Source organism: Tiliqua scincoides, chromosome 7, assembly GCF_035046505.1.
Source record: "Tiliqua scincoides isolate rTilSci1 chromosome 7, rTilSci1.hap2, whole genome shotgun sequence".
Classification (NCBI taxonomy): domain Eukaryota; kingdom Metazoa; phylum Chordata; class Lepidosauria; order Squamata; family Scincidae; genus Tiliqua; species Tiliqua scincoides.
This window is the reverse complement of record NC_089827.1, coordinates 11,161,531-11,175,559: the sequence shown is the minus strand read 5'-3', so window position 1 is coordinate 11,175,559 and position 14,029 is coordinate 11,161,531. Positions and strand designations below refer to the sequence as shown.

Here is a 14,029-nt window from a genome sequence, read left to right as displayed (position 1 = left end):
CGCTCAAACATTCAACTGGGCACTGTCCTATGGACTCATTCTGTTCGAAAGTAATAGTTTGTGGTCTCATTCTAATTAGCATTTCATGAGCCAAAACTCATTGCGTTAGCAGTCAAACGTTGATTTTAATTTGGGAAGTTCTTTTGCAAATAAGTTGTCTTTTCTTGATTTAGGTAATTACAGTCACTTATTACGCTAATGGCAAGCCCTGTTCAGGCTTTTTAAAGCATCCTAGCTTTCTGCAGAACACTTATTAAGAGGAGTGAAGGGTGTGCAGTTCTCTTTGATCACTTTAATGAACCTCCATGTTTTTATTGTCTATTACCATACATGCACACCCTGGCACAACTCCTGGCATAGGCTCCTAATTATCGTTTTATTCAGAAAAACATTAAAGCCACCTACATCATGATTAACAATTTTGAAAATATATTTCCTAATGACTATCAGAGGCCCTTTTATAAATCACTTTGAAATGCTCATCCTTTTTTATGGAGATTAAGTCTTCAGATGCATGGCCGTTTATGCAGACTTTGTTTTACTGAGTAGATGCTTCATTTGAATTACAGGATTACTGAAATATTAAAACTGCAATTATATTAGCAGAAGGGCCCAATCCTATCCAACTCTCTGGGGCTGAAGCAGTCATACTAGCGGGGTGCATTGCATGGAGCCCTCTTGTACCCTTATCTCAGGGTTGCTGCTCTATTGGACCTAGAAAGTTGGATAGGATTGAACCTAAAATCTATTAATATATTGTGTACCTTTATAAACCTTATTGACTGTGAGAGGTAATGTTATATATTATCATTTTGCATAAAAAGAACTGACATTAGGAAGGATTTGAACTCAGGGCATTGCCTGTTATCCTGTTTGCTAGGGTGAAGTTCCTTTGCTGAACCTGGTGTGCATGCATTAGAAAATGCGTACTGCATGGGAAATACTGCCCTTAAGTGTTAAATGGTTTAGGCCCTAGGATGAACTGTTTGGTCTCATATGATACTACTCACCCATTAAAATGGGCAGGAAAAACTCACCTTCTAGAGTTCTGTAAGCTAGTATACAGGATGGATCCTTCTCTATAGCCACAACTAAGCTTTGGATTTCTTCTCTGATTTGAGAAATGGGCTATGTCAGAAGGCCAGATGCAAGGGAGGGCACCAGGATGAGGTCTCTTGTTATCTGGTGTGCTCCCTGGGGCATTTGGTGGGCCGCTGTGAGATACAGGAAGCTGGACTAGATGGGCCTGTGGCCTGATCCAGTGGGGCTGTTCTTATGTTCCACCAGGAAACTTGTATTGCCCCTTTTGTCTTATCATTCCAATGGCTCATGAGCACAGGTTCCATTGGGCTTTGGGGAATGTGTTGAAGGGTAGAGTTCTTAACTTAAAAAACCTAAAACATGATCTATATATTTAACAGTCATTTATGCCCATTCAGATTCAAGAAGGAACTTCCTATCTTACATTTACCTGAATGATAATTCTAACTTTATAGCACCAGGACCCACTTTTTAAAATGACACTCAATCAGGACTCACCTAGGTTTACCAGCCTATTTACATATGCTTGCAAACTGCAGGAGCAGAGCTCTTTGCAGGGTAATTAGCAGCTACAGTATCTGATTTTTGAATAGCCTTAGGGCTTGAGGCAATCAGTTATCTGATCTTTCCATCATCCTTTGGAGACACACCAAAAAACAGGTCATGACTCACCAGGTCATCCTGACCCACAGTTTGGGAACCACTGCTCTATCCCAATAGAACATGATCCAGATATTTAACAGTCATTTATGCCCATTCAGATTCAGGAGGGAACCTCCTGTCTTACATTTGGCTGAACAATAACTATCCCAATAGAATAAATCAAGGTCTATCCTTATATAAATTTCTGCAGAAAATCTTGCTTTCCCCCCCCCCCCCATCTTTCTCTGCCATCAGTCTTTTCATAACCTCAGACTTGAACTTGAGTGCTCATTTGCAGTTACGGACAGGCAAAAAGAACTTTGTTGGGCAAACGGTAACAGGGCTTTAACAAAAAAAGACACAGAAAAGCTTTTTGCAGGGTGCTTCTGTGGACTTTGGCAGCAGTGTGAAGCATTGATAATGCTCTCAGCCTACTGTGTTAGCCGACTTTTCTTTTTGGGATTTTTTGGCCAAAATTTTCTCCCTCAGTAGCTGCTTCTGTTGCAGCTACAGCAGGAGAGAGAGAAGTTCTCCAGCCATCTTTCACCTTGAGAAGCACTCCCATTGTTAGACCTGCTGCTTGGGTGAAAGCTGGGTCCAAGCAACACTTCCAGTGTGTCTTGCTCTTAGAGGTGTGTGTGCACGTGTGTGTCCTGTCCAAATATTCCAACTCCCTTCTGATGCCCACTTTTTGGCTAATTAACACCCTTCTTTTCCAAGAACAGCTGTGGTATGCAAAGAAATGGACAGAACTCCAGAATAATCAGTTGAGCAATTAACATGAATTTATTGCTACAAATACATACACTCCCTGCACATCCTCTTGTCCTGAGGCTTCCCCTCCCCAAAACTCCACTTAACTCAGTAGGTAAAAGTCCAAAGCCTCCAGTCCAAGTCCAGTTCAGTCTCCAAAGGACAATCTAGTGCAGCAGAGTCCCTTCCTCTGTGTCCTCTCCAGCAGAGTGTCTTCTCCAGCAGGGTCCTGGCAGTTCTCTCTTCTGTGTCCTCCAGCAAAGTCCTGGCAGTCCCCTTCTCCCGGAGGTGTGGGTCACATATAGCTCTTGGTCAGGTGACACCTCCATCAGGGTAGGACTGGGTCCTTTCTGAAGCTGCCTTTTATCCTTGGATGTCCCGTTATCCAAAATGCAGCTCAGCTGTGAGCTACCTTGTTAGCCCCTTGTTAAGTCCAAATTAGGCTCAGGTGAGCCATTTCTTCAGTCCATGTCCATTCAAAGTCCCATCAAAGTCAAATGAAGCTCAAGTGTCCATCAGAGTCTCCATTGGCCTTGACTGATTACAGCTGTTTAGCCAACCCTGCCCTTCCCAGAGCTGTCAATCGCTCTGGGAATAGCTGTCAATACCACATCATCTTCCTGATGATCTTCTGATCCTCCATTACCGTGTGTGACTAATTCAGACTCCTTTGGCTGCTGCAGTTGGCATTATGCAGTTGTCAGTGAGATTTTCATTGCTTGACCAGAGGTGTAAAAGTGAGCCACTGAGCCAGGCTTCAATCAAACCAAACCAGAACAGAACAGAACAGGTGCCTCTCCAGCACACCTTCCTTTGCTTTTGCTGAGGTGGTGGCAAGAGAGGGCAGGAGAAGCATTCCAACAGAAGAAGCCCAGCTCTGTTCTTCATCTCCCTCTAACCAGCTGCAGCCCCCTTCCCATCCTTCAGGGATGCACCACTGTCCCCATGCTAGCTCCACAGGCAAAGTCCACCTCCCACCCTCTATTCCCTTGACTGAGATTGAGGTTGAAGGGGAGAGTCCCAAACTTGGGATGGGGGAAAGAGAGTTTGCAGTGCATTTCAAAACACATTTACTCAGAAGAAAGTCACGTACTTCAAGGATACTTCCTTCCAGTATACGATTGTCACTGTAGCTTTGCTGCCTGGATCAACCCACCTTCAGTGCTTCATGCACACAAATAGGTCTTAATGGAAAAGGTGCCAGGACTTTAGCCTACTTGGAGGTCGGTCCTTCTTCTTCCCCCCCAGTGTGTAAAGGGAAAATCATTGGTGAGGGAAAGTCACTGCAGATATTCATGCTGCAACAAGTGCCAAGCAGCCATGCTCCAGCTGCCTGCAGAACAGCCCACCAGTAAATCAGTGTGAGGGTGGGCAGAATGGGGTGCAGACTGGGGCAGGGAGGGGTGTATATTGAGGCCAGGAAGGGGTGGTAATGACAGAAGCAGCTCCACCCATATTCTATCTCTCTTCCCAGCCTTGATCCACCTTTTTGGGTCCACTCGGACTTGCGCCAGCAAAATCACTGGCAAGTGTCTGAGTAGACCCATTGCAGCAGCAGAGGCTTACCCCTGAGCAAAGAAACATATGTTCCCTTGCCTGGAAGAGACCTTAAGGAACAACACCCCCCCCCCCGCAATAAAGGATGCAGCATGCACTTCAGTGGCACAGCTGCATGTGGGGGTTACATAGGGTTGGGTGGTAACTGAAATCTCCTGAGCCACCTGGTTCCCCCACCAGTAGCATGCAGCTTGCACTTCTTCAGCAGTGCTATGGGGCTGGTGGGGGATAGGCTTGTGCCATTAGGGAGACTGTGTGCCCACTCCTATCCAACTTTCCAGCACCGGTGCAGCTGCAATTCAACCCCAAGATAAGGGAACAAATGTTCTCTTTCCTTGAGGAGGCCTCTGTGACTGTCTCCCCACCAAAGGATACAGCACACACCCCATTGGCATGACTGCATTGGCACTGGAAAATTGGATAGGATTAGGCCCTGTGCCTTTTAAGAGCTTCATTGTTTATTTGGTATAACTTCCCATCTTAGTGCTACTTCTAAAATAGTGGCCTGTGTTCCTTCCTACATGCAGCCTAGCAGGGCAAGCTCTGTTATTAGAGAGACCTTTAATGCCACCTCCTCATTTGACATTGAACAGTTTATTATTCCTCAGGTGATGAGTTTAAATCAACAATACTCACTGCGTGATCTGTAGGTCACCATCAGATTATTAATTGGATGATGTCATATTGTTAAAATAGGGCACTGTCACCCATAAAAAGGAATTACCAGGAACTGAGCAGAGAATTAGGAGCCCTCTCTTTCCTTTGTTGGCATGAGGGCATCCAGAAGTGCTGTGCAGGTTAGTTCAGATCAGTAGCATCTTCAGAAAGTTCCAAACACCACCAGTCTTTCTTTTTTATTTATAAAAGCGTGGAAGGTGGTGGGTTTTTGTTCTGGTTTTTTGCTTATTCAATTCCATATGTGCTTATAAGGGCACAGCACATCTCATTTTACAGTACCAGTGGTACAGTGTAGATTACCTTCATGTGTGCAAAAGAACGCAGAGGCATTGAATGTTTCTCCCAATGCTTGGTGTGGTATTTATTTCTTGCTCTCCAGCTTCACACTGGTCCACTAATTATTCCAGCACTTTTCTAGCAAATGACCTACATTAGCAGAGGGCTCAGATGTTAATTAGATGTATTAATTTTAGATGCAATTGCTTTGGTTCCCTTTCCTGCATTACCAAGGAGACCCTAACATAGCTCTGCTAAAATTAAAGCAGCTAGTAATGTCCTGTCTGCTTTTTGATGGAAATGTACTGTGTATTTGTTATCTTCAAGTACGTAGAAAGTATTGCGTGAGTTAGGTCATAATTTGTCTCTAAAGGGAATGTGGCTCCACAAAAGTGCCCTGTAAACCAGTTTAGAGCAATAGACATCATTCTTCCAATCTAAAAGGACTGCTTTCCAATTCCAGCAACCCCCCCTCCCTTTCAGGGTAGTGTCAGGGGTTGGTAAGATTGGGTACTGACCAAGGGTCCGCCCTCATCAGAAGACCCACCTGGACAGGCCAACCCTTGAACCTGTGGCCATGGTAACACCCAATGCGCCACTGAAGTATAAGTGAAAGTCCAAAGCAAGGTTTTGTTCCCATTGCAGTTGCTTTGATCTTAGACATTTGGCAATGCAAATAATGGCCCACATTAGAAGAATGTTCATGCACTTCCTCCAGCCCCCCCTTCCCCCCCGGCCAGCAAGACTAAAGTACTCATGCACTTACTAGCAACAGCGACTTTGAGGAAGTTGGAAGTACATAGATGAACTTCAGAAGCTCCCTTCTGCTAAGTCTGACTGTTGAACAATCTTCTTCAGTCAATATACTCAGCGGCTCTCCAGGGTTTCAGACAGGAGATTCCCCCCCCCCTTTTCCCCTGTGGAAATGTCCTATGGACGAACCCTATGGAGCACTGGATGGTGGCATCTTTCATGTTGTCATAAATGGATTTACAGCAACAGATTAAAAAATAGCGAGGGATGGGATCGGGCCATACAAATCATTATTTGCTTTCTGTACAGCAGTGAGCTCATACATTCTGAACCATTGAGCAAGTCCAGCCAGTTTAAGAATATAAGAACTGCCCTTCCTGGCTCCACCCTGAAATTTGATCTAGTCCACTTTCAGTTTCCAACAATGTTGAATGAGATACCATGAGAAACTCACACGCATGACATGTAAGCAACAATTTTCCTCTGCTATTTTCCCAAGCAACTGATGCTCAGCGCTATACAGACTGATGTGAATGTTCCACTTCACTGTCACACTAATTACTGAACAGATCTATCTTCCATGTCATTGTTTAAAAATCACTGAGTGCAGCATTTCTCAAACTGTGGGTGGAGAGCTGCTTGGTGGGTCATGACCTGATGTCTGCTGAGTCTCGCAGAGCCTCCAGTGAAAACACGGGTGATGGAAAGATCAGACGACTAATTGCCTCAAGCCCTGAGGCTGTTCAAAAATCGAATAGCTGCTAACTGCACTGCAAACAGCTCAGCTCCTGCAGTTTGCAAGCTTGTGAAAATATAGGGCGATAAATGTTTGGACATCTTTTTTTCTTGTGTGTTTTATTTTCCTAGTCCATCAATGATGGGAGCAGGTGAAGGCTGGGTCGCATCACTAAGCCCTTCAAGCCTTGAAGCTATTCATTAGGGCTGCCTCATTATGAGAAATGGATCAAGATTTTGAAAATAAATGAATAAATAAAATATTACTTGAAAATGAATAAAAATATTATTTCTTTCTAGATCACCTCTTTAAAAAGTCTCATAAAGATAAGTGGGTCTCGATAGGGTGTCATTTTAAAAAGTGGGTCCCGATGCTAAAAAGTTTGAGAACCACTGATCTGGTGTACAGCCATCAATGCTGCTTGCAATAGGGACTTCCATACAATAATTCTGCACTGTGTAATGAAATATTGCTTTTTGTCGGTGCTGAGCTGTAATTCCCCTACTGTAATTCCAACGTGAATATTATTCTTCTACGGTAATCCTGAAACTTTCTTAGGTCTCGATTCTATGAAATTACCTTTCCATGGGAAGGGGGGGGAGATTAGCAGCTGGATGCACAAACTTTTCTGCAAGTCAGGCAGAGAGGAAGTTAAAAATAGAAGTTAAATGTACTTCGGCATGAACATTGGAGTGTACATCTGGAGGTCTGTCATCACAATATTACTCTCAAGGGGGATGCACATTTGAATGTACATTTGCATCCATAAGTAATGCAGCCAATGAGCATGCATGCACTGGTTCTCACTATAATGTGCAGGAGTTTGCACAATAGCTTTTTCAATGGGGAAAAAGAAAATCAAGAATCCTGCATGCGCAGGAGTTTTTTTGCAAAAGTAAGAATGTCCAAGCCATACCCTGTACATGCCTGATCTCGTCTGATCTTGGAAGCTAAGCAGGGTCAGGCCTGGTTAGTACTTGGATGGGAGACCGCCTGGGAACACCGGGTGCTGTAGGCTTATACCATAGTCATTCGAGACTGAAGGTTGCCAACCAACTTTGTAGACTTTGTGTGGATATCTGAGAATGTGGGGAGGCAAAACAGAAACTCCAGAGATACCAAGGGACACATTTCACACATCCTGAATGTATTGACAATCAGTTTTCTTGGGTGATCCCCGTATCGTAGTATTATGAGACAGGATAAAACAATTCATGGTTTAATAAACATTTATCGTGTTCTCCAGTTGTCACATTAGCCTTCCCCTCCAAGAGAAGCTCGTACACCTGAGATTATAGCTAAAAGGCCTCCATGGATGAGTGCATTGAGACAGTTTACATGAGGCTCATCAGGCTTGCTTCCTCCCAGACTACATCCTTTCACAACCATGTGTGTGTGTGCCATCCATGCAGTTCTACAGTTTTAGAAATCAGCAGCCCAATCCTATCCCTGCTGGTGCTGTGTGAAGCACTGCTGTCTCAGCCTGCTCTGCTTGCTATCTGAGACTAGGCAGCCTAGGAGAAGTGAATAAAGACATTTTTTACTTACCTCCACGTAGGCCACCTGGCCCCCAATGGGTTCCCTCAAACCCACGTCTGTTCTTTTGCTGGCATACGGCTGAAGTGTCTCTGGAGACAAACCAGGAAGGGGGATAGGATCTGGTGTGTGCAGTTGCCACCAAGATCCACCCCCTTCTCATCTTTGCCCCAGCCCAGTCTCTGCCCCATCCACTCCTGATCTGCCCCCACTGCCAACCTACCAGCGATGATAGAGGTTCTGTGGGCTGCCTGCATCCAGGCCTTCAGAACTTTGCACTGGTGCAAGTGACCTACAGAATTGCAGGCAGCACACGTTCCCCTGGTGGAAGTGACCTACAGAATGGTGCTGCCCAGGCTATATACTGATGGATTGTAAGATGCAATAGAATAAGCCTGGATAGGATCTGGCCATAAGGAAATGATTACCTTAAAAAAATGGGTAAAACCAAGACATTAGTAAACTGGCTTATGTTGTGTCAGATCATTGGTCCAACTAGTGTTATTTGCAGGCAGTAGCTGCCAAGGAATTCTTTGTCCTGAGACCTTCTAAATGTGCTCGACAACTGAGCTACTGTGTGTCTTCCCCCCCCCCCTCAAAAGCAGGAAACTCTCTTAGGGCACAATCCAAACTGTGCCCTGGTCTGACACAAGTCCCTTGCACCAGCTCAGGAGTGTTGGAAAAGTGCCATCAAGTACTTTTGTGCCACTCCAGGGGAAGAAAGGCCAGCGCACAGATGTATGCTGGCCTCCCCATGCTGATGCAAGCTCCGGGGATGCTGAATTTGCATCAGCCGAGCATGGCTGTCACAGGGATCTGGGGGGGGCATGGGGCGGGGGGGAGATGGTAGGAGGGAAGCGTTTTGGGGCAGGGGAGGGTGGGTGGCGGGTGTGCTTGGGGGCGGATGGACAGGGAGCAGGAGTCAGGGCCAGGATCCAGCAGTTATACCAGCTCCTAATCCAGTTCCCAGGCAGCCCAGGGCAGTCCTGGGCTGCTTGGAATTGCGCCACCTCCTGAGGTGGCACAGATCTGAGTAGCCCCATTGGGACTGCAGTGGCTGTGCCCGGGGTCACTTTCTCCTTGCCCCTGGCTGAACCTCTGGCTGCCTGAAACGTGCACTGGATACATTACGCCAACCTGCCTGTTCCAGCGCAAGTTAGGATTGGGCTGTTACTGAGTCAGGTTTCTGACCCATCCAGATCTGTACTGTCAACAGTGACTGGCATCGCTCTCCACGATTTCCAACAAGAATCTTTCTCTGCCCTACCTGGAAATGGTAAGGTTTGAACGTGGGACCATCTGCATGGCAAAGCAGGTACTCTAGCCCTGAGGTATGACCCCTATGTTCTTCATGTAGTATCTGTGATTGGCAGAAAAAAAGGAGGACTTGTCTCTAGTGAATCAGAGCAGTTGTCTGTAACTCCACGTATTATTTCATCTGAACCTTTTTGGAATGACTTTCAAACACAAATGACACTAGGCCAACTTCTAGTACGACCTGTCAACCCTTTCTGCTTAGCCCAAACGGTAGGAGTTCTTGGGTATATTAAACCCCTTCATGTAATGCAAGAACTGACCCATAAGTAGAGGTGTTTGTTTCCAGTTAGATAGGACTACAGCCTAAATCTTACTGAACACAATGGGTTTACTTCTGAGTAAGGGCCCAATCCTATCCAATTTTCTGGTGCTGGTGCTGCTGTGCCAATGGGGTATGCACTGCATCCAGTGGTGGGGAGACAGTCTTGGAGGCCTCCTCAAGGTATGGTAACATTTGTTCCCTTACCTTGGGGCTGCACTGAGGCTGCACTGGTGCTGGAAAGTTGGATAGGATTGGGCCCTTAGATAAATAACACCATTTTCAAACACCTCTTCCCATCAGAGAATTTACCCAGCCCACCTGTCTGTCCCTTTCCATCAACTTTTCCCCAGATCAGTGTAAGCATAAATGTAGGCTTGAAGGCTCAGAACAAACATCCCATCCTTCTTCAAGAACTAATGAGAAAGAATGCCCCGTTTTCTTTATATTTTCTTGAGAACCCAAATGCAGGAAAGGCATTTTCTCTACTGTGCAGTTGCCTTTACAGAAGTACTCCACACTCTAATTTCATTGCTGGTAAACAAAAGACTATTATATCAGTACCAGTATGCCAACATGGCATTAATTCTGCATAACCTTCAGAAATTAGGAAAGGTAGCAATTAGACCCTTAAAAAGTCACTTTTGAATTGACTAATTAATCATTCATCGCCTGTGGCACTAATAAGTCATTAGTCTTGTAGTGGTTCATTATAAGGTGCAACGTGTAGATGGGCTCATTTATGCAACTCCTCGCTGAATGTTGATTAGGTTATTTATAGATAATACGTGCTTGTTATGATCAATTATGGCTTACATCCATGAAGAGTTTTTCTACCAAAAGACAACAAGGTTAGGGCTCAGTTAAACTATCTGTACAATCACAGCTTTGTTAAATAGTCCCTTAATAACTTGTCTTTTTACTACAGATGGGCTATATTTTGGTGGTGAAAGGCCAACTGTGTTACAAATTTTTTTTTTTTAAGTAATCACTTGTACCACTCCTGTACTTACCCTTCACCTATCTCTGCCTTGATAGATATAAAAACACGTTTAAAAATGGGGGAATATCTTTTCCTATAAGCCAGTGGTGTTGCTAGAGGGGTGTGGGCTGTACCAAATGACACACACACACACACAGTGAATTGGCCAAAATTTTGGAAAATCTTGATGTTTTTGAATAATATCATGTTGTATGTCATTGATGCGTAATTTAATGGCGAATGCAGCAAAACAAACCGAATGCAATATCTGTACCCTATCAAACGTTATAACCAAATAACCAGAAATAGAAAACACAATTGCCTTATGTAACAAAAAGTAGATTTGCATAACTGAGAACTGACCAATGAAACTGATTGTTTTGAGAGCCAATGAGGTGTCATAATGACACAGCAGAGAACCAATAAAATGTTAGTGTGAGTCACATGAGTGTCATCAAGTTGGCTACTGGCTTTTTGTTGGTTGCTGATTTTTTGGATGACCTGTTTTGTTATATATTTAAATAAACTTAATGGGGGCGACACCAACCCTAGTGACCCCAGCCACTGCACTTAGGTTGTGTGTACGATATTGTGATTTATTCTGTAATTTACATTCTGGTATGGGAGGGGTTCCATCATAGGGGTGACGCAGTTGGCTCTTGCATGAATGATGCAAACCCTTGTGACACCTCTGCTATAAGCCAACACCTGCAGTCTAAAGTAGTAATGCCAGACTCATTTTGATAGCTCATTGGGAATTAGACCTTAGAGGTGACTTGTATCGTTGAACATTGCAGGTTCCGTAGGACCACCTTGAGGAGAGATTTAATGGGGGACAGTTATGTGATGTTCCATTTCTTTGTGCTAATTTTTTTCAAGTCTTCAGGTTTATTCAGAATAAGGTTAAAAACTTTAAGAACTATTGGGATTTCAAGTGGTATTTTGAAACCATGTTTGATCATATTTTTATAGTTCACGTAAAAGAAAAGATATTGCTTTGATAGAAACCTTGACTGCAAACTGAGGATTCAAATTTAAAAGGTGTAAATATTCCTTTTTTCTGCAACTTATTTATTTGGTACCCACAGAGCCCTTAACTTGCCTTACAAGTAATTTTCATCTTGAAGTCATTTGGTTTGTGTTGCCTAGACAACCATTAGCATTTCTCTTCTACATCTCCTTTTGGGTGTCTGTCCAAGGTTGTATGTGTGTATCTTTTAGGATCTCTTCTAACAAATGATTTCTCAGTTTCAATTACCACTTATCTTGAGTTCACATGTTTGCTCTGGAAGTTTCTGGATGAAGATTCTTTTCTAGAAATGTCTAGACTGGGGCTCATCATGGCTGATGTGTCTTCTTGATAGCAGTTTGGAATGGAAGAACCAAAGAAAACCAAGACATTTCATGTATGGAGGCATTTTCTTGCTATTCATGCTGAAATGTTGATACCTACATCCAACCTGGGGGTCTGGTGTTGTGTCGACTCGTTTCAGAGTTTTGCGAGTTCAAACTAGATACTTAACAGTAACAACAGCAAGAAATTTTCTCCAGTTCCCAGTGGGATGAAATACGTGGTACTGAATAAGATCATGGTATTGATCATATGGCATGGATTCAGGCCCAAGTGTCTGGAAATTCACTCAGGTAATTTACCCAACAGTGAACAGTACTTGCTCTCCTGCATGAAATGAGAAAAAATAATTTGCAATCTTTGGTTTAATTTAAAAAAATGAATAACCCAAATATTTCAAAGGACTATTCTTTTAAAATTAGTTGTGCTTTTTTCAGCTACATGCATTTAAACACACACATAACACCTAATTGCAGGGTACGTGTGTGATCAAAGGTAATGCAATATTTATGCAATCAACATAAATGTAAAGACATATAATGATTTTGCCAGATGAATTGTGAATATGAATTATAGATTAACATAATTATTAAACATCATAATATTTGCAGGGAGAAATTGTATTTTTGTAAAGTAATGGTTTCTCTCATTATCTCAAAGAGGATTACATGAATTAATTGTTTGGAGAGTGTCTCCAAAGGCCAGATTACCAGCTGACCTTTGCGAAATGATTTTTTTTTACACTGTGATGCTATTTAGATATCCCATGAACGTGTGGAGGCATAACTTATACAGCAATACAGGTGTTCCTTGCTTAACGACAGAGATACGTTCTCCGATCCCCGCTGTTATGCTATTAGATCAGTGATTTTCAACCTTTTTCATCTCATGGCACACTGACAAGGCACTAAAATGGTCAAGGCACACCATCAGGTTTTTGACAATTGACAAGGCACACCATGCTGCCAGTGGAAGGGTCACATCTCACATTGACCCTACTGATAAATGGCCTTTCCCCCAATTCCTGTGGCGCACCTGTGGACCGCTTGCGGCACCCTAGTGTGCCATGGCACAGTGTTTGAAAATGGCTGGATTAGATCTTTAAGCGAATGTTCAACCCAATCTAGTGCCTTTGTTGTGTCAACAGACACTCCCTGCCAGACACTAGCTGGCTGCGCAGGCTACTGGAGATAGATTGACTCCATTCTTTGCCTCTCTTTGCGTTAACACACACTGCTGCTGCAGGCTGTGGGAGACCAGACTACCTCATTAAGAGCCTCTTTGTTGTACTTTGACCAGCATTGTATATGCGGTCCGTTGTTAAGTGGGAGGTTGTTAAGCGACACATGTCTGTGCATTGATCTGCACACATTGATACCAGCTTGACAGTTAGAACTGCTTCTGAAATGTATTTGTGTCAACAGAAGTTTCAGCAAAAACTTCCCCCAAGTTTCTTAAGAAGAGTTTTGCCAGATCAGACCAAAGTTGAGCTCAAGTAGTTGAAAATCCTGTTTTCCACAGATATCTCTAGAAAGCTCACAAGCAGAAGGTGAAAGCTTACTCCCCTCTCACCATTGCTCCCAGACTGCAGCTGGTATTCAGATCATATCCATCTTTTTGGAGAATGGTGCTGTAGGTAGGTGATAGACCACATGTTTTGCATGCAGAAGATCCCAGATTCAACTCCTAGATTATGGGGAGGAAGAGGAGTGGAGCAGGGTTGGGGTGTCAAGGCCAGGAAGGGGGCAATATCGATGGCAGCAGTTCCACCTATAGCTTATCCCTCTTCCTGGCCTCAATCCATTCAGAATTGCTGGTGTAGATCCAAATAGACCCATCATGGAAGCAAATGCCAAAGCCCAGGCAAGGGACCAAGTATTCCCTTACCTGGCGGAGAACTCACAAGAAGAGCCCTGCTGGATCAGGCTACAGGCCCATCAAGTCCAGGTTCCTGTATCTCACAGTGGCCGACCAGATGTCTCAGGGAGCAGCCATGTTGCCACTCCCTTGCACCTGGCAATCAGTGATAAGCAGGTTATCTCTTAAAAGCAGATGTTGCATACAGTCATCATGACTTGTAACCTGTAATGGATTTTTCCTCCATTAATCTGTCCAAAACGCTTTTAAAGATATCTAGGCTGGGTGGCA

General features: G+C 43.9%; 1 protein-coding gene and 1 pseudogene across 1 annotated transcript in view; both read left to right on the top strand.

Annotated features, from left to right (window-relative positions):
- The window catches only part of KCND2 (potassium voltage-gated channel subfamily D member 2), a 318,270-nt gene that overhangs the window by 130,954 nt on the left and 173,287 nt on the right, over nucleotides 1–14,029 (top strand). The gene's annotated exons all lie outside the window — the stretch shown is intronic.
- LOC136658253 (5S ribosomal RNA) lies at nucleotides 7,340–7,454 on the top strand (annotated as a pseudogene).